The sequence below is a fragment of the Protopterus annectens genome, chromosome 3.part0 (assembly GCF_019279795.1).
Source record: "Protopterus annectens isolate FY-2018-M chromosome 3.part0, PAN1.0, whole genome shotgun sequence".
NCBI classification, from domain to species: domain Eukaryota; kingdom Metazoa; phylum Chordata; order Ceratodontiformes; family Protopteridae; genus Protopterus; species Protopterus annectens.
In genome coordinates, this window is record NC_056731.1 from 1,098,247,943 (window position 1) to 1,098,269,249 (window position 21,307).

The window sequence follows — 21,307 nt, forward strand, 5'->3', positions numbered from 1 at the left end:
CTGGTGTTTTGCTTTTTATTCTGGATCTGTTTTGTGCAGGACAAGTGAGTTCCAAAGCTTTGGTGGCAAACTTGTGTTTTTGCCAGTTTAATAAAGGTGTTAACAAAAAGCATCTTTGATTGCTCTTCCACCCTTAGGTGTTTACAGTACTGCATTATGCTGAATTTGATCTTGCTGCTTTCATTGCTCCAGTTAATGGCATATTCTCTGAGGCATGTGGTAAATTAAAAAAAATAATATATATATATATAGAGAGAGAGAGAGGGAGAGAGAGAGATGTATTTCTGGTGAAATATTCAGGATTTTTTAATTCTGGTGTAATTAATTTGACCTTAAAGGAAAACTCCACCTTAGAACTAAAACAAATCTGTTTATTCAGTCTGTCTTTGTTTTTCTGAGCTATTTAACACCCCAGAATTGCTCTAAGTGCTTCTTATAGAATTTTAGTATATCTTTTCACAAATAGCTACAAATGGGGCTTAACATTATCAATGTGATCTTCTTTTGCTTCAGCTCTTTCTCTTTCCCATAATCCATTTCAAGTATGCTTTATATGAGTTATGCAGGACATAAGGAAGTAGTGGTATATTTCTATCCCATTGATATATAATGAGATTAGTGTCAGTCACTGTCATCTTATATACCTCCAGTAACAGGATTGCTGCTTTTTCCTGGAATGAAACTCATTTATATTTGTCTCAGAGCCCATTTTATACTATTCTAAGGAGTTGTACAGCTGCAACCAAAATAAGTAACTAAATTCCAGGCCTTTATTCAAAGTATCCTTTTGTAGTCCAAGATGAATTGACAGTCCCCCTAACACTATTCTGAGGTGTCAAAACTGTAATTGTACTTATAGATCCTTTCAATTTCATGTATGACAGCCACTACTTGAAAGGAATGGATTTGGGAATAATTTTGTTACCCAGCACCTGTAGTGGAAGATTTTTACTTTTATGTATTTATTTTTTACCTGAATTATGTAGAAAATACTTTATTTTCATTTGTTTTATAACTATAATGCAAAATGTTCTACGCCCCCCCCTTAGTAAGTAAATATGACCAACTTTCTATTCCTTAACTTTGGATAACTACTTTTCTGAGGCATAGAAGTCTTGTACCATTATAAGTAATCTGGCTGGGAAATAAAATCCCTTTTCAGTGGATAACCATGGAGAAAGGCTCCATGGTTAAATACAGAAAGTTATTATAAAATTTGCAAAACATCTATTAAAGCAAAATCATTTATAACTTTATAACAAAGAAATCTCATGATTTAAAACAATGAATTAACTGCACTGTGAAAATGCATACATTAAAGTGAGTCTTCTATACCTAATTAATATACATAATTAATAGAAAGACAGTTTTGGTGGTTGCACTATACAATGTAGACACTTTAAAGGATTTTTTTATATGAAAAAGTTACCTAAATGGAAATTGGGAGGTGAAGTGTCACTAGCTGTATATGTGTGTACTTGCGTGAGCGCACACATACACACCCTATTTCTCCATTATATACACTCATATGTTTCTGTACAAACATGCATGTGTACCTTTATATGGATTCACTTTAGAAGCTCGAAATACTGAAATATCGAAAGTCAGTATTTCGAGCCCATAAAGTGGAAGCCTGAAAAGAACAAAAACTCAGAAGGGCGAAATTCAAAATCTCGCATACCAGAGATTTTGAATTAGTGCTTCTGGTGTTTCCCTGTGGTTATGGATTCAGGTAAGTTTTTATGTGTTAAGGGTTTTGGGTAGGGGTTGTGGTATGTGTTGGTGTGTTTTGTTACTGTGATGTGTGCGTGTGAGGAGAATGTAGCTTCTGTGGTGGTGTTTTGTGTGTTTTTGTATGTAGTGCGATCTCGGAGTTAGAATATTTAAGTAGAGGGGTGTGGGGGCACAGGGGGGGGGCTAGCCCCCCTGCTTTTATGTAGGACAGAGCTTGTGTTTGTGTGTGGGGAGGAAGGTGTGTGTTTGTGTACATCAGAAGTGGTAATTCAAAATCTCCGGTATGCGAAATTTTGAATTTTGTGCTTCTGAGTTTTCGTTCTTTTCAGGTTTCCACTTTATAGCCTCGACATACTGAATTTCGATATTTCAGTATTTCGAGGATATAAAATGAATATATATATATATATATATATATATATATATATATATATATATATATATATATATATATGGGTGTTGGACATCCTATCAAAACAAATGAATACCTACGACCAGCAGATAAACACCATGATGCAGACAGGTGGACAACAGGTGTGTGTGCTTCACAATCCCTGGGTAGGGGAATATTTTCTTTCTCTGCAGATTGTACAATTTCAGAGTTAATATACATAATTAGCAGGGAGTCTTGGGAGTGCAGGGGAAGGCTTCCCCCTTAAAAAATTGTTGTTGGGTTAGTGTACTCCAACATAATCGTTGGAGCATGTACAGAATGTGTCGATATTTGTCCAGTAGGCATAATGAAGTCGATTTCCTGGGTGTCAGAATATATATATATATATATATATATATATATATATATATATATATATATATATATATAGATATATATATATATATATATATATATATATATATATATATACAGATATATATATATATATATATATATATATATATATATATATATATATATGTTGTTAAAAGTACCTCTGATTTCCTTTTCCTAATGTTTTTAATGAAAGGGCACATAACGCATGCTAAAGTATATTCTGCTGTATATCACGGTTGTCATCAATGGTTATATTTCCTTTGTAGACTAGAAAATGCTCATGCACTCTACCTGTGTAAAAACTGATTCAAAAGTCAGTGGAAGATATCTCGGATGACATCAAAAGCCTTCTGAAACACTGGATTTGCTAGCTGTTTTGAAGAAGGTCTATTTCAGTTCTGCTAAGGCAGAACAAAATAACAAAAGGGGGAATTCTAATAAGATGCCTATGCACAAATACACTTAAGAATATCATTCTGGCTTGCTAAGATGGCTGGACACTAATCAACAGCTTAACTTCAACACTCCCAGTTTGAAAAAAAAACTGAAACTGAAGGGTCAGGAAGTCTTGTCACTTTTAGCAAATTCAGTTACTGGCTAAAAACGTACACTGCCTGGATACCAGCAAAGAAGAAATTAAAACAGCCTGAAAGAAAATCAACTAGAAAAGTTGAAGAGAAAACATTGACTGGAAAGAATCCTGCAGCTGTTCAGCAAAAAGCAGCTCAAGTTCCATCATTGTTATAAGACATGGTTTCCAGTAATCTAGATAAAACAATAAGTCAAATGTGCTCAGAGTTGTTTAAAATAGATGAAACAGTGAAGAAGTATATCAACTCAAAAAAAGAAAAAGCTGGAAAAAATGGAAGAAGCTTTAACAGATATTCAGATTAGCTGATAAAACTTCAAAAATCAGAGGTCGAAATGAAGAAAAGGCTGGCAGAGTATGAGACTGTCCAAGAGCAAAAACTGGTAGAATTAGAGGACATAACATAAAGGGAAAATCTAAAATTGTCTGCTGTACCAGAAAAACTACAGGGAGCAAACTGTATTAATTTTACGAAGGAACAATAGCAACTAGGCTGGTATTCCACAGCAGGAACTGTTAATTAAAAGAGCACAAAGTGTGTATGCTCCAAATCTGACCATAAGAAAACAGTCAAGATCAGTATTAATAAAGATGCAAACCTAGCAAAAGAAAGAGTTGATCCTAACAAAAACGTGGCAAAAGGGTAAGGTATTAAAAGATGAAGACAGCAGACTGTGGAAAATGATTATTCAGCGTACACCAAGCAGAAGAGAAGCAAATTCATCCTAGAAGTCAGGGAATGTCAAGAGGCATGTGTGAGATTTAAGCTGCTGTATCCAGCTATCTTCAGAATACTTTTTTTTCCTGGAGGATCAAAATCTTTTTTCGATGAAGTGCCTGGTTAAAAAGGCATGACAAAGTGAAAATGAATGTGCCTTTTCTCATTCTTGCATATGGAAATGACTGGATTGAGGACCATATATTGATTAGTTTTAAGAGAGAGCAAGTAAATGAAAAATAATATTGAAAATTATGAGGCTTTTTTTCTAGCAAATTTCTGCTGCTAGTCTTCATGTTTCTATGGAAACAATCTGAAAAAGAGAAACTGGCTGTCTGGTTCTCATGTCTCCATGGAGACAATCCGATAAAGAGAAATTGGAGATAGTCTGGTGGAAGGGGATTGGCTGAGGGAAAAGAAAAACAAGAAAAGAAAAATTGGCAAGGACATAATGTTCTCTGAAAGCAACCAGGTTTTCCCAACTGGGAGTGCTTTAAAGACAAAACTGATTAGACCTGAAGTTAAATTTTCTCTCTCTCTCTTTTTTTTTTGAAATGCAATGATGATACTAATATAAACAGGTGATTTTCTTTTTTTTCTTTTTCACCCTTCTTCTCTCATTTTCTTCATTCAGTTTTAAGAAATGTAGGCACTGCAATGTAGGGGACAGGGGGGGCAAAGGTGTAAGAGAGAGGAAAGGTCTAGTTAAGAGAGTATGACAAAAGAAAATCAGTGTGATTTTTCCCATGCTTGCATAGGGAAATGACTGGGTTTAGGCCCTAGGTGTTATCCAGTAACACGTTTATTACAAAGCATGTAAAGGAAAAAGAATATTGAATATTATAAGACTTTTTTTCTGGTAAACAAGGTACCCTTAGCAGTTTTGTGCCTGGTTTGCATGTCACTATAAGACAATTTGATAAAGAGAAGTGGCTTGGAGAAAGTGTGTACTGAAAGTATTCAAGTGTTTTCTCAACTGGGAGAGCTATAAAATAGACAAAACCAAACAGCACTTGCTAATACCAAAGGCTGCACCACACATCTTAATATGACTAACCTTACTTTTTGGTTAATTCTAGTCTGTCTGTGTGGCTATCAACAGAACTTTTGTTCTTATTAGGAAGCAAAAACTTAAATATTTGACGATGTACATAGTTTTGTGTGTTATTATTAAGTTAATAGGTTTTAGGGGGTTGTTTTTTTCTGTTTGAGGGCTTTCAAAAAAAAAAACAAAAAAACAAGTTATGTAAGATTTGACATAGGCTCAAATGGATATGACAAGAAACAACTGTATAAAAGACCAGCTTGCCTAACAGTGTATGCATGTAACATAAAATTTGGAACTAGATATTTAACAAAAAGCAGTTCTACATAAAAGGTGGTAATAATAACTACATAAGAAAATGATGCATTATGTAATTCTTTCAATCTGAATGGTCTTACAGATAAATATAAAAAAGAAAGAGTAGTGAACTATATTAAAAGAAATGTAGAGTGCAAATAGCTATACTACAGGAGACACACCTGGACAGAACTGAACATGTGAATTTGATAAAGAAAGGTTTTAGGATGGTTATTCAGCAGACTATCAGGGGCAAAGGAAAGATGAGTACTTATATTAATTACAGGAGAAGATCCAATAGTGATAGAAAAAGAAAAAAAAAAGATAATAATGGAAGATATATAGTACTAAGGGGCTACTGGCAAGGGAGGAGGATTACACTGGCATGCATGTACATTCCAAATAAAACTGCTATAATGGAACTTAAGAAAATTCTGGGAGAAATAATCAGCTTTCAGCAAGGAATATTAGTTATAGGTGGAGACTGGAATTTGCTCTACAACAGTGAAGATGTGTCTGGAGGGGGCTAGAAGGGAAAATATAACAAAGCAGGGTAGATTGTTGAAGAAATTTATGAAAATGTTTGGCATGGAAGATGTGAATTCAGTACTATGAGTTGAGTGATTTTACATATTATTCTCCAAGATATAAAAACTGGGCTGGGCTAAATAGATTTTATATCTCATAGGAACATATGCATTTAATTGAAGGTCTTGAAATGCATCCAATAACTATTTCAGATCATGTGTCAATAATAACTAAAATAAAAATGCAAGGTAATGAAATAAAAATTAGATATTGGTGCTTTCACACCTCTCAGATGAAAAGAGAGAAATTTAAAGAATGGGTTTTGGAATTAATTCAGGAGCTTACTAGAACAGACAGAAATTTCTTCTGAAAATCTAGTTAGGGAGTGGAATAAAATTAAAATGGAGTTTAAAACTAGGGTGGAAATAAAGGAAAGGGAGTTAGGTTAGAGGTAGATGAGGCTCAATTACTAACATTTATGATTGGAAGAGAGGAAATAAAAATGGCTAAGCATAACAAATCTACAAGAAAGTTCCCAGGAATAGATGATGTTCCTGTGGAAGTTTGGAAGCTAGGAGGGAAAAAAATTATAAAGATCTGGAAGATTTTGTATAACAGTATTTTAAGAGGAGGAAAAGTACATCATCCTGGAAGAGAGCGGTGGTAACGGTAATACCTAAAGAGGGTAAAGATCCATAGGATCCAGCTTCATACAGCCCCATTTCAATACTAAACCATGATTATAAATTGTTTATGTCTATAATGGCTAAAGGAATGACAAAAGTGATACCAAAATTGATAGATATAGATCAGTGTGGTTTTGTGGAGGTGAGGCAAACATTTGGCAGTATTAGCAGAACACTGATGAATCAGAGGGAAGCAGAATATAAGAAAATACTACTTTTATTGGTGGGTCTTGATGCAGAGAAAGCATTTGACAGAGTAGACTGGGACTACTTGAGTAGGGCAATGGAAGCATTTGCTTTCCCTGATACAATTATAAGGCTGATTAGGAGTATATATATTAGGGATTGGAGGAGAAAATTAAAGTGGGTGGTGTCCTCTCTGACAACTTCTGCTTAAGTAGAGGAACCAGGCAAGGTTGTCCGCTTTCCTCTTTGTTGTTTACATTATATTTAGAACTACTGGCAAAGAAAATAAGGGACTTGGAAATTCAAGGATATAATTGGTATGTTAGTCAGGAAAAGCTGACTCTATTTGCAGATGATATTATTTTATACATGACAAAACCAGATGGGGAAATTACAGTGTTGTGGAACATTTTAAGACAGTTTCAGATCTTCCTGGGATACAAAATTAATGAAGCTGAAACAAAGGCAATAGCAATAAATTATGTATACCACACACAAATTGGTTCAACAATATCCCTATTTATGGGGACATAAAAAAATGAAGTATTTAGGAGTATGGCTTAAAAATGACTCTGTTGTGGCAGCTAAGGATATGTGGGAAGAGACTAAACAGAAGATAATACAAAAAGTAAGCAACCTAAAGCTTTGTTATATGGATATAGATACTAAGATACAAGCAATTGAAATATTTTAGTCCATTTAGTCTCATACACAGGTCAGGCATATTTTTATCAAACAGAGGAGAAGCTGTGCATAGCTATTAAAAGAGTCAAAGCATTTTATCTGGGAAGGGAAGACAGCAATGGCCAATTGGGATAAGCTGATTCTTCCAATAGAAAAAGGCGGACTAGGATTACCCAGTTTGAAGGGGTACTTTAGAATGACACAGTTAAGGCTCCTATACATAGCACAAGCAGAAAACTATAATTCAAAGTGGAAAGGAATGATGATGATACAGGGTGAACCTCAAGAAATAAGGGATTTTGGATGCAGACTCTTAAGGAGAACAAAAACAATTATACAGAGTATTATATTCATAAAATAGCAGGGAGTATTCTAAGAACTAAACTAGCACGAGACTGATAAAAGAGATACTGCTGGTAGGGATGACTGTGGTTAGGGATACAGATAATAGGCAAGAGGGGTCTGGAATTTATTGGAAAAAACTGGCAAAGTAGCCAAGGTATTGGGAGCAAATAACTAGAAAGGGAAAAGTAATAGAATGGGAAGAGGCCAAGAATGTATTTGGACTGCAGGTTAGAGATTGCCTTCCCTATCAAATATTGATATCAGAGTATAGGCAAAGAGAAAGAAATATGGGGTTTCTAAATGAAAAACCAGCACTGGTGGAGTTTTTAATGGAATCTAGAACAGAAGCTGCCATTCAAAAAAAGGAATAATTAGCAGAGCATATAAAATATTACATGATAATTATAAGAATCAATCAAAGGAGCTTAGAAAGGATTGGGAAGAGAGATTGGATGAGCAATTCACAAAGAGACAATGGGGGATATATGTGTATCTCCCAAATATACAACAAAATCTAGAAGATTTAGGATCTTTCCCTGGAAGTGTTTACATAGGTATTTCTATACCTCAAGTAGACTTCAAACAGTTTTTCCTCAGGTGGATAGCAAATGTTGGAGGTGTGACGGACAAGAAAGAGGTGGTTGAGAACATATTTTTTGGAGCATAATGAGCTGGCAGACTTTAGGGATTCTCTGCAGAATGCTCTGTCAGAGATTTGGGGTGAGCAGATTTGATTGACTGAGGCAATGATTTTTTTGAGCTATAATACAGAATCGGAATTGCCTAGATATAATAAAGCCTTGCTGAGTCTAATTATGGTGGTTGCCAAAAAAGCAATTGCTAGGAAAATGGAAATCAAAGTCTAGACCAACTTTACTAGAAATAGTGAATATAGTAACAGACATAAAACAACTGGAATTGGGATCTTTAGAAAAGGAGCAAACTACATAGGAAAAAATGGGAATTGTGGGAACAATATATTCAGAGAAGGAACGAGGTTTAAGAGGCAGCTATTACCTGATTATGATTGGACAGATTATAAGTGATTTATACTGTTCGGAACTACAGTTGTTTCAATGCTGTCGGCGATCTATAATGTTTGTAATTGAAATGGTGTCTATGTTTGTTTTTCATTTATATAAATGTAAAATTGCCAATGTCATATGTGATAATTTAATAAAGATATTTATTAAAAAAGGTCATTTTTTGATGTAGAACAGGCTATGGAGGAAATACAAAAGTTTGTCCAACAAAATGTGATCCATCAAGGAGAAGAGGGCTCGGCTTCTCATTCTTCTGATAATAAAGCAAATGGAGAGATTTTGGCAGTGAATTCTTTTTCACTGTTCCAAATGAAAATGCTTGAGAGAAACAGAAAAGCATAGAAGTTGGCTAGAAGAATTGGGAGTACCTTTGAATTGAACTGAAGTCTGGAGTTGGGAGATGGAGAAGAACAAGAAGATGGCCAGCAACCTTGATGTTAGTGAATAAATGTGAGACTACAAAGCATCAATCACATTTGTGAAATACATCTGTGTAAATGAAAGTGTAAATAATGAACTTTAGCTGACTTTGTTAAACATGTGGTGAACTGAAAGGCATTTGCCTCAGTTCATGTCATTAATGTTTGGAAGGACACTGAAGCAGCAAAAGAGGAAGGAAAAGGTAAGTGTAAGTAAAATAATGTCTGTTCTAAACACTATTGCATGTTTTATAATAAAGCATTTTAGTTGTTCTTGTGTGTGATAAGCACTAAAGTAAACAGTGATTTTTTTCTCTTTATTTCTTCTTAATATTAAGAAATGTAGGCATTACAATTCAAAAAGAGATAAAATGACAGACAAAATCACATTTCAGTAAATAGGCTGTAATATTGAGCTGTTGAAGAGGGAGGTTTGGGTGCAAAAATATACTTATTGTGACACCATTGCACTGGCTCAGCAATCAAGGAGTCTCAGTCCTTACCACTAACACCAGTGAGGGGTGTCCATATAGGGAAAGGATAATAAATACACACACAGTAAAGTACAATTTCCCTTAAGAGCGCACAGATATCACAGTCAGTCTGGGGCTGGTTTCTCCCTTTCTCTCCAGGTCCCCAATAAGACTCCCCACTGGCACAGCTATAGGGTCCAGATCTCAGCCTAGTGGGCAAGCTAAAACCTCCAGCACCCTCTGTGTCTAACCAGTGCTTTGTGTCCCTGCCCAAGTAGCTGGCACACACACACACACACACACACACACACACACACACTTTGAGATAAGAGTTATATACAGCCACACAAATACTCCTGGGGAAGGCTGGCACAGGTTCTCCAGCTGTGCCCCTTTTACCCAGACTATACGGTAGAAATCACTGCCACCACCCAGCTAATATTTATCAGCTACTCAAAGGCCCTTATAAAGGGTGTCCAATTATCACTGTGCAATATTATTATCCAACTGGTAAGTGCAACCAAATAGTCCGGACTTATTTAGAGTGACTTGGTACACTATCACTATATACATGCAATGTACTCTTAGAGCTTAAATTATCTCTACAGAAAACAGCCACAGTTGAAAGGTTTAAAAATATTTAATAATACATAATAAAAACACAAGACAATGCTTCTTACTACACAGTGCTGGTCAAGAGTTCAGAGATCACAGAGAAATACTTAAAATAATACAGTAGAAAAGTTCTAACATCAACAGAGAAAACACTTAGTCTAATCTTCCTAATTCCTAGCTATTTCTAAGAGAAAACACAGTTCTAAATAACTTACATATAGAACAGGCAGAGTGGTGAGTTGAATGTTCTCAAGACAAAATGCTCAGAGCTCTCTGATTCTCTCTCTTTAAATTGATAACACAGAGCTGCTTCACATGACATCATTCTTCACACTTCTCTGGTGTTCCCAGGCTAACAGAAATTATATTTACATTCTTTACACCTAGTCAGAAACTAGAGCAATAAAGGACATTTATGCATGCAAATTCTAGCTATTAACTCTGGTCTTAAAACAATAGGCAGGATGCCTCCGTCTAGAATATCGTCTCCAAATTTTGACATCAAAAAATTGGCTTATTAGTTTTGTTACAGCAGAGTGCACTGTTGTTACATTTTTGCAGTTCAGTATCCAATGCAGTCTTTTGACATTTAAGAGAACAAGCCTGTGGCTTTCATTAATATTTACAAATGACATAATTATTTACAAAATGCTATCTGGCTAGGCTGGCAGCCTTCACCTATCTTCACACATCTCCCCCCTGAAGAACTCAAACTAGTTTTTCAAGTGACGCTTGAGAAATGTTGTTTGAGAGGGTTAGGTCTATCTGAATATACATTATCCCATTCTCTGTCTTGAGAGCCCATCTGCATTGGCATTGCAAATCCCACTGTGGTGCTACACTGACATATCATATGCTTGCAACTTTAGGCTCCATCTTAGCAACTTGGCATTTTGCTGGCTGGCTTTGTTTAACCATGTTAGGGGGTTGTGATCTATCACTATCATGAATTTTCTTCCATTCAGATAAGACTGAAGTTTCTGCAATGCCCACACTATGGCTAGACATTCCTTTTCTACAGCTGCATAGCATTCCTCCCTGGGTTGGAGCCTATGACTGAGATAAACCACTGGGTGCTCTTCTCCCTCTGATGAAATCTGGCTAAGTACAGCCCCCACCCCATGGTTTAAAGCATTCACCTGTACAACAAATTCTTTGCTGTAATCTGGACTGGCTAACACAAGGGGCTCTCCCAAAGCTACTTTAAGCATCTGGAATACCTGCTCACATGCTGGGGTCCACACTACCTTATCTGGCCTGTTCTTCCTTATCAGGTCTGTGAGGGGAGCAGTTATGGTATTATAACTGGGGACAAACTTTCTGTAGTACCCTGCTGTCCCTAAGAATGCCCTCACCTGCTTTTTGGTAACAGATGCAGGCCATGTCTGAATGGCTTCTACTTTGGCAGGTTCTGGCCTGATCTTACTACTCCCCACTCTATGTCCCAGGTAGGAGACCTCTGCCATACCCACCTGACATTTGCTGGGCTTAATGGTCAACCCTGCCCTCTGTAGTCTGCCCAGCACTTCCCTGACATTCTGAAGGTGCTCTTTCCAGGAATGGCTGTAGATGGCACTATCATCTAGGTAAGCAAGGGCAAACCCTCCTGCTCCTGCTAGGATATGATCTACCAGCCTCTGGAAAGTCACTGGGGCATTTTCATCCCAAATAGCATATTTGTGAACTCCTACAAGCAAAATGAGTCACAAAGGCTGACTTCTCTTCAACACTGGGAGTCAAAGGTACCTTCCAGTAACCCTTGGTAAGATCAATGGTTGCAAGATACTTATCTCCATCCAGCTGCTCTAGGGCCTCATCTGTCCAAGGCATAGGGTAAGCATCATACTCTGTGTGACTATTTAATTTCTGGTAGTCCCCACAGAACCTGGTGCTGCCGTCCTTCTTTGGCACCAGCACCACTGGGGAGGCCCAGGGACTGTTGGACTCTTGAATCACCCCTAGTTTCAACATCTCCTGTATCTCATCCCTCAGAGTCTGTTTGGCTCTCTCAGGCACCCTATAAGGGGCCTGCCTAATAGGTCTTTGGGTTCCTGTATCCAGCTGGTGCTGCACCAGATGGGTGCACCTTGATTTCCCAGTGAACATGTCCCCAAACTCCTGTAACACTGCTCGGATTTCTTGAACTTGGGTAGGAGATAGCTGCTGGGACATTGCTACCCCTTCCACTGAGGTGTCAGTCTGAGCCTCACTGAGGAGATCAGTCACCAGACCTCCTTCAGACTCCTCCTGCAATCCACTGCAAATGCTCAGCACAAGGGCTTACCTATCATGGTAAGGTTTCATCATGTTAACATGGTACAATTTGTGCCCCTGCCTCCTGCCTAGCAGTTCCAGCATGTAGTTAACATCACTTACCTTTCTTGCCACCTTATAGGGTCCCTCCCAAGCTGCTTGCAATTTTTTGTGTCTGACAGGAATGAGATGCATTACCTGCTGCCCCACAGCATACTCTCTAGCTCGAGCATTCCTGTCATACCACACCTTTTTCCTGTTGTTGGGCTTCAGCCAGGTTCTCTTGGGCCAAGCCCATGAGTTCCCTGAGCCTTGTCCTGAGGTTTAGGACATATGCCACAGCAGACTCATTGTGAGGTTTACACGCACTTTCCCACTCATCTCGAATTAAATCTAGAGGTCCCCTCACCCTATGCACATACAACTCAAATGGTGAAAAACCTGTGGACTCCTGGAGAACCTCTCTGTAAGCAAACAACAGATGGGGCAAATATTTGTCCCACTCCCTCTTAAACTGGTCTGCAAATGTCAGTAGCATGGACTTGATTGTAGAATTTAACCTCTCAACAGGACCATTAGTCTGGGGATGGTAGGGGGTGGTCTTCAGGTGCTTCACTCCACAGGACTTCCACAGACAAGCCAGCAGGTCTGACATGAAATTGGCACCTCTGTCAGTTAGTATTTCTTTTGGGAAACCTACCCTGCTGAAAATCTCTAACAAAGCATTTTTCACCTTTTCTGCCTCAGTGGAGGAGAGAACCACTGCTTCAGGGTATTGTGTAGCATAATCCACTACCACTAAAATATACTTTTTCCCTGTGGGACTTGGGGTACTCAGAGGCCCCACAATATCCATAGCTACCCTCTGAAATGGCTCCCCAACCATAGGCAAAGGCTTCAAAGGAGCTCTCACCTTGTCTCCTGCCTTGCCTACCTTTTGGCACTGCTCACAGGTTCTGCACTACCCTCTTACATCTCTGGAAATTCCAGGCCAATAGAAGTTCTTCATAATACATCTCTTGGTACATTTTATGCCAATATAATCTGCAAAGGGAATATCATGGGCTATGGATAGAACAACCAGACAGTAAGTTTTAGGCACTACCAACTGCTATACTCTCTCACTTTCTAGCCCTCTCTCAGGGGACCACTCTCTATACAGTAACCCTTTGTCCCAGTATACAGATCCCCCTTCCCTTGAGAATGAGGTGCCTCCCTAGCTACCTGCCTCAGGCCTTGCAATTTAGGGTCTGAAATGTGAGCCTGTCTCAACTCTCTCTTTGTAACCCTTCCCAGCTCCCCTTCTGCAGGAAGTCTGGCATCCTCTGACAGTGGTGCCTCACTGTCAGCATAGGTACTACTCACCTCTACCCTTACAGTCACTCTGTCCAAGTGAACATCAGTACCCACAAGCAGCTGTGGCTCACCCTCAGTCTCACTGCTACAGAGTAGCTTCCTCCCTGAAGTAACCTCTTCACCAGTCCTGGCTGCAAGTTTGCAGTCTGTCTGGGTCTTCCCCAGGCTACCAGACCCACATGCTTGTCTCCAAGCCTGACCATGTGTAACTGCATAAACACATGGTACTGCCTCATCCAAATCATTGCCTTTCAGGACATCTGCAGGATGGTAGTGCAGTACCCTTGTTGTCTCAAGAAAACCTACTATTGCCATTTTGTCTTCCCCACTTACTGGCTCTCTCACCTTTTGTTCACCACCTTGCCACCATGGACATCTGTATGGCACATGGCCCCATTGGTTGCATTCAAAACATTTAACCCTAGGTCCTAGACGTGTACCTGGACTAGTGGCTTCCCATGCTACTGGCAGATTCTGTTGGGGCAGTCTGTGCTGCCCACCATGGGTTCTTTTAGACCCATGAACAGTACTGGGGGGTCCCTTTCCCGTGCAGGGATGCCCTGCTTGATAGGTATAGGCCTCCCTTCTTCTCCAACTCATCTGAAGTAGCACATGTCTATCAGCTAACCAGATCGTCATGTCTTCAGGCAAAGTGCAAAGGGCTTGTTCCCTCACCAAAAAGTCTTCAAGCCCTTCAAAAGTGGTGACTTGACATCCACTCACCCACCTATGAAAATAAGTGCTCGATTCAGCAACATATTCACACATACTTTCATCTGCCTTGGGTCTATGCTCACAAAACATTTTCATATACATTTCAGGGGTTAGCATAAAACATTCTAACAAGTGATTTTTAACAGCAGCATAATCAAAATATTCACAATCAGTAAGTTTAGACAACACAGTTACAGCTTTATCATGGAGTAAGGGGGTCAGGAACCATATGCAGAGGCTTTGGTCAACATCATACTGTTTACATACTCTCTCAAACATATGAATGAAGTTATCAAAATTATCCCCCTCTTTAAACTGCGGAAGACATTTACTGACATTTTGTGCTTCTGGGGTCCAGTTGCTCCCTTCCCCATTACCTCCGCGACTCTGGCAAAGCGTCAGCATCTCCTTCTCATGCTGCCTCTCCTTTTCCTCAGCTTCCAGGCATAGCAGATTCTCATTCTCCTCACCTGCAGATGTCTCAGTCTCTCAGCTGCTTCTGTTTCCAGATGCCTGGCCTCCTACTCAGGTCTCTTTAGCTCCAGATGGCTTTTTAATTTCTCTGCAGAAAGGTTGAGCTGTTCATTCTCTGAGGGTGGTACATCTCTACTGCCAGTCTGAACATCCTCCTGATTGCTGTTTTCTGATGCAGCGGTGACCAAGCCTGCAATCAGGTTTGCCTTATTCAGGTTTCCATGCACCAGTCCCCTAGCCTGACACATCTGAGCCAGTTGGCTTCTTTTCAGCTTTCCGAACTCCTCTGCTGGCATGCTGCCTGCTCTCCCTGACTAACTAGTCTAACTAAAGAAATAAAACAATTGTGATCTGAACTCTGAGTATAAACTGCATGTCTGATTTAGAGTACAAAACACCTTCAGTGATCACTGTACACAAGCTACAGGAATTCACTCTACCCACACAACTACAAGCCAATTAGTATTTGATAATCAATTAATATGTGATGTGGATATCCCACCACTGCCAAACAATTAATATGTGATGCCTGTGCACTGGCCCATCAATCAAGGAGCCTCAATATTCACCACTAACACCAGTGAGGGGCGCCAATAAAAGGTAAGGATAATAAATACACACACAGTAAAGTACAATTTCCCTTAAGAGCAGACAGAGATCACAGTCTGTGAATGGTTTCTCCCTTTCTCTCCAGGTCCCCAATAAGACTCCCCACTGGCATAGCTACAGGGTCCAGATCTCAGCCTAGTGGGCAAGCTAAAACCTCCAGCACCCTCTCTGTCCAACCAGTGTTTTATGTCCCTGCCCAAGTAGCTGACACACACACACACACACACACACACACACACACACACACACTTTGAGATAAGAGTTATATACAACCACACAGAAATTCCTGGGGAAGGCTGGCACAGGTTCTCCAGCTGTGCCCCTTTTACCCAGACTATACAGTAGAAATCACTGCCACCACCCAGCTAATATTTATCAGCTACTCAAAGGCCCTTATGAAGGGTGTCCAATTATTTCTGTGCAATATTATTATCACACTGATAAGTGCAACAAAACAGTCTAGACTTATTTGGAGTGACTTGGTAGTGTATCACTATATACATGAAATGAACTCTTAGAGCTTAAATTATCTCTACGCAAAACAGCCACAGTTGAAAGGTTTAAAAATATTTAATAATAAATAATAAAATCACAAGGCAATACTTCTTACTACACAGTGCTGGTCAAGAGTTCAGAGATTACAGAGAAATACTTAAAATAATACAGTAAAGTTCTAACATCAACAGAGAAAAACACTTGGTTTAATCTTCCTAATTCCTAGCTATTTCTAAGAGAAAACACAGTTCTAAATAACTTACATATAGAACAGGCAGAGTGGTGAGTTGAATGTTCTCAAGACAAAATGCTCAGAGCTCTCTGAGTCTCTCTCTTTAAATTGATAACAGAGAGCTACTTCACATGACGTCACTCTTCACACTTCTCTGGTGTTCCCAGGCTAACAGAAACTACATTTACATTCTTCATACCTGGTCAGAAACCAGAGCAATAAAGGACATTTATACATGCAAATTCTAGCCATTAACTCTGGTCTTAAAACAACAGGCAGGATGCCTCCCTCTAGATTTATCGGCTCCGATATTTGACATAAAAGAATTGACTTATCAGCTTTGTTACAGCAGAGTGCACTGTTGTTACATTTTTGCAGTTCAATATCCAATGCATTCTTTTGACATTTAAGACAAGTCTGTGGCTTACATTAATATTTACAAATTACAGAATTATCTACAAAATTCTATCTGGCTAGGCTGGCAGCCTTCACCTATCTTCACCCCCCCCCCCCAGAGAACTCAAGCTAGTTTTTCAAGTGACCCTTGAGAAACATTGCTTGAGAGGGTTAGGTCTATCTGAGTATACCTTGCCCATTCCCTGTCTTGCGAGCCCATCTGTGTTGGCATTGCTAATCCCACTGTGGTGCTGCAGTGACATGTCATATGCTTGCAACCCTAGGCTCCATCTTAGCAACTTGGCATTTTGCTGACTGGCTTTGTTTAACCATCTTAGGGGGTTGTGATCTGTCACTACCATGAATTTTCTTCCATACACATAAGGCTGAAGTTTCTGCACTGCCAGCACTATGACTAGACATTCCTTTTCTACAGCTGCATAGCATTCCTCCCTGGGTTGGAGCCTATGACTGAGATAAACCACTGGATGCTCTTCTCCCTCTGCAGAGACCTGGCTAAGTACAGCTCCCACCCCATGGCTCGAAGTATCCACCTGTACAACAAATTCTTTATTGTAATCTGGACTGGCTAACACAGCGGGGCCTCCCAAAGCTTCCTTAAGCTCCAGGAATGCCTGCTCACATGCTGGTGTCCACACTACCTTATCTGCCCTGTTCTTCCTTGTCAGGTCTGTGAGAGGAGCATATATGGTACAATAACTGGGGACAAACTTTCTGTAGTACCCTGCTATCCCTAAGAATGCCCTCACCTGCTTTTTGGTAACAGGTGCAGGCCATGCCTGAATGGTTTCTACTTTGGCAGGTTCTGGCCTGATCTTATCACTCCCCACTCTATGTCCCAGGTAGGAGACCTCTGCTATACCCACCTGACATTTGCTGGGCTTAATGGTCAACCCTGTACTCTGTAGTCTGCCCAGCACCTCCTTGACATGCTGACGGTACTCTTGCCAGGAATGGCTGTAGATGGCACTATCATCTAGGTAAGCAAAGGTAAACCCTCCTGCTCCTGCTAGGATATGATCTACCAGCATCTGGAAAGTCACTGGGGCATTTTTCATCCCAAAGGGCATCTTTGTGAACTCATACAAGCCAAAAGGAGTCACAAAGATTGACTTCTCTTTAGAATTGGGAGTCAAGGGCACCTGCCAGTAACCCTTGGTAAGATCAATGGTTGTAAGATACATATCCCCACCCAGCTGCTCTAGGGCCTCATCTGTCCAAGGCATAAGGTAAGCATCTGACTTTGTGTGACTATTTAATTTCCTGTAGTCCCCACAGAACCTGGTACTGACTTCCTTCTTTGGCACCAGCACCACTGGGGAGGCCCAGGGACTGTTGAACTCTTGAATCACCATCAGTTCTAACATCCCCTGTATCTCCTCCATCAGAGTCTGTTTGACTCTCTGAGGCACCTTATAAGGGGCCTGCCTAATAGGCCTTTGGGGTCCTGTATCCACCTGGTGCTGCACCAGATGGGTGCACTCTGGTTTCCCTGGTGAACAAGCCCCCAAACTCCTGTAACACTGCTCAAATTTCATGAACTTGAGTAGGAGATAGCTGCTTGGAATTTGCTAGCCCTTCCACTGGGGTGTCAGTCCGAGCCTCACCGAGGAGATCAGTCACCAGATCTCCCTTAGACTCCTCCTGCAATACCCTGAAAATACTCAGCACAAGGGCCTCCCTATCATGGTAAGGTTTCATCATGTTAACATGATACAAATTGTGCCCCTGCCTGCTGTCCAGCAGTTTCACCATGTAGTTAACATCACTTATCTTTCTTACCACCTTGTAGTGTCCCTCCCAAGCTGCTTGCAGCTTGTTGTGCCTGTCAGGAATGAGAACCATTACCTGCTGCCCCACAGCATACTCTCTAGCTCAAACATTCCTATCATACCACACCTTTTTTCTGTTGTTGGGCTTTTGCCAGGTTCTCTTGGGCCAAGACCATGAGTTCTCTGAGCCTTGTCCTGAGGTTTAGGACATATTCCACAACAGACTCCTTGTGAGGTTCACACTCACCTTCCCACTCATCTCAAATTAAATCTAGAGGTCCCCTCACCCTATGCCCATACAACTCAAAGGATGAAAAACTTGTGGATTCCTGGGGAACCACTCTGTAAGCAAACAACAGATGCTGCAAATATTTGTCCCACTCCCTCTTGAACTGGTCTGCAAATGCCCGCAGCATGGACTTGATTGTAGAGTTTAACCTCTCAACAATACCATTAGTCTGGAGATGGTAGGGGTGGTCTTCAGGTGCTTCACCCCACAGGACTTCCACAGACAAGCCAGCAGGTCTGACATGAAATTGGCACCTCTGTCAGTCAGTATTTCTTTTGGGAAACCTACCTTGCTGAAAATCTCTAACAAAGCATTTGCCACCTTTTCTGCCTCAATGGAGGACAGAGCCACCGCCTCAAGGTATCATGTAGCATAAGCCACTACCACTAGGATTTACTTTTTCCCTGTGGAACTTGGGGTACTCAGAGGCCCCACAATATCCATAGCTACCCTCTGAAATGACTCCTAAATCACAGGCAAAGGCATCAAAGGAGCTCTCACCTTGTCTCCTGCCTTGCCTACCTTTTGGCACTGCTCATAGGTTCAGCAGTACCCTGTTACATCTCTGGAAATTCCAGGCCAATAGAAGTTCTGCATAATACATCTCTTGTTATGTTTTATGCCCATATGACCTGCAAAGGGAATATCATGGGCTATGGCTAGAAGCACCAGACAGTGGGCTCTAGGCACTACCAACTGTTGTACTCTCTCACCTTCTAGCCCTCTCTCAGAGGTCCACTTTCTATACAGTAACCCTTTGTCCCAGTATACAGAGTCCCCCTTCCCTTGAGAATCAGGTGCCTCCCTAGCTACCTGCCTCAGGCCTTGCAATGTAGGGTCTGATAGCTAAGCCTGTCTCAACTCTCTCTTTATAAATCCTCCCAGCTCCCCTTCCACAGGAAGTCTGGCATCCTCTGACAGTGGTGCCTCACTGTCAGCCTGGGTAGTACTACTCACCACTATCCTTGCAGTCACTCTGTCCAAGAGAACATCAGTACCCACAAGCAGCTGTGGCTTACCCTCAGTCTCACTGCTACAGAGTAGCTTCCTCCCTGAAGTAACCACTTCACCAGTCCTGGCTGCAAGTTTGCAGTCTGTTTGGGTTTCCCCCAGGCTACCACACCCACATGCTTGTCTTCTAGCCTGACCATGTGTAACTGCATAAACACATGGTACTGCCTCATCTAAATCCTTCCCTATCAGGACATCTGCCAGATGGTAGTTCAGTACTCTTGTTGTCTCAAGAAAACCTACTATTGGGATTTTGTCTTCCTCACTTACTGGCTCTCTCACCTTTTGTTCCCCACCTCGTTTCAGTGGACATCTGTATGCCACATGGTCCCACTGGTTGCATTCAAAACAATTAACCCTAGGTCTTGGATGTGTACCTGGACTAGCAGCTTCCCCTGCTACTGGCAGATTCTGTTGCAGCAGTCTGTGCTGCCCAGCATGGGTTCTTGTAGACCCATGAGCAGTACTGGGGGTCCCTTTCCTGTGCAGGGATGCCCTGCTTGCTAGGTATAGGTCTCCCTTCTTACCCAACTCATCTGAAGTAGCACATGTCTATCAGCTAACCAGATCCTCATGTCCTGAGGCAAAGTGCTAAGGGCTTGTTCCCTCACCAAATCGTCTGCCAGGCCTTCAAAAGTGGTGACCTGACATCCACTCACCCACCTATGAAAATAAGTGCTCAGTTCAGCTACATATTCACACATACTTTCATCTGCCTTGTGTCTATGCTCACAAAACGTTTCCCTATACATTACAGGAGTTAGCTTAAAACATTCTAACAAGTGATTTTTAACAGCAGCATAATCAAAATATTCACAATCAGCAAGTTTAGACACAATTACAGCTTTACCATGGAGTAAGGGGGTCAGGAACCATACCCAGAGCCTTTGGTCAACATCATACCGTTTGCATACCCTCTCAAACATATGAATGAATCTATCAAAATTATCCCCCTCTTTAAACTGTGGAAGAAATTTACTGACCTTTTGTGCTTCTGGGGTCCAGTTACTCCCTTCCCCATTACCTCCATGACTCTGGTGAAGAGTCAGCATCTCCTTCTCATGCTGCCTCTGCCTCTCCTTTTCCTCTGCAGCCAGGCATAGCAGATTCTCATTCTCCACACCCTGCAGACGTCTCAGTCTCTCTGCTGCTTCTATTTCCAAATGCCTGTCCTCTAACTCAAGTCTCTTTAGTTCCAGATGGATTTTTAAGTCCTCTGCAGAAAGGTTGAGCTGTCCATTCTCTGAGGGTGGTACATCTCCACTGCCAGTCTGATCATCCTCCTGGTTGCTGTTTTCTGATGTAGCTGTGAGCAAAGCTGTAATCAGGTCTGCCTTAGTCTGGTTTCCATGCACCTGTCCCCTAGCCTGACACATCTCAGCCAGCTGGCTCCTTGTCAGCTTTCCGTACCCCTCTGCTGACATGCTCCCTAAGTTGTGTCTGAACATTGGAAACAGACCGGGATAGCCTATTTCCCCTTTGTTATTTGTGTTATATTTAGAACCATTGACAAAGAAAATAAGGGACTCAGAAATTCAAGGATATAATTGG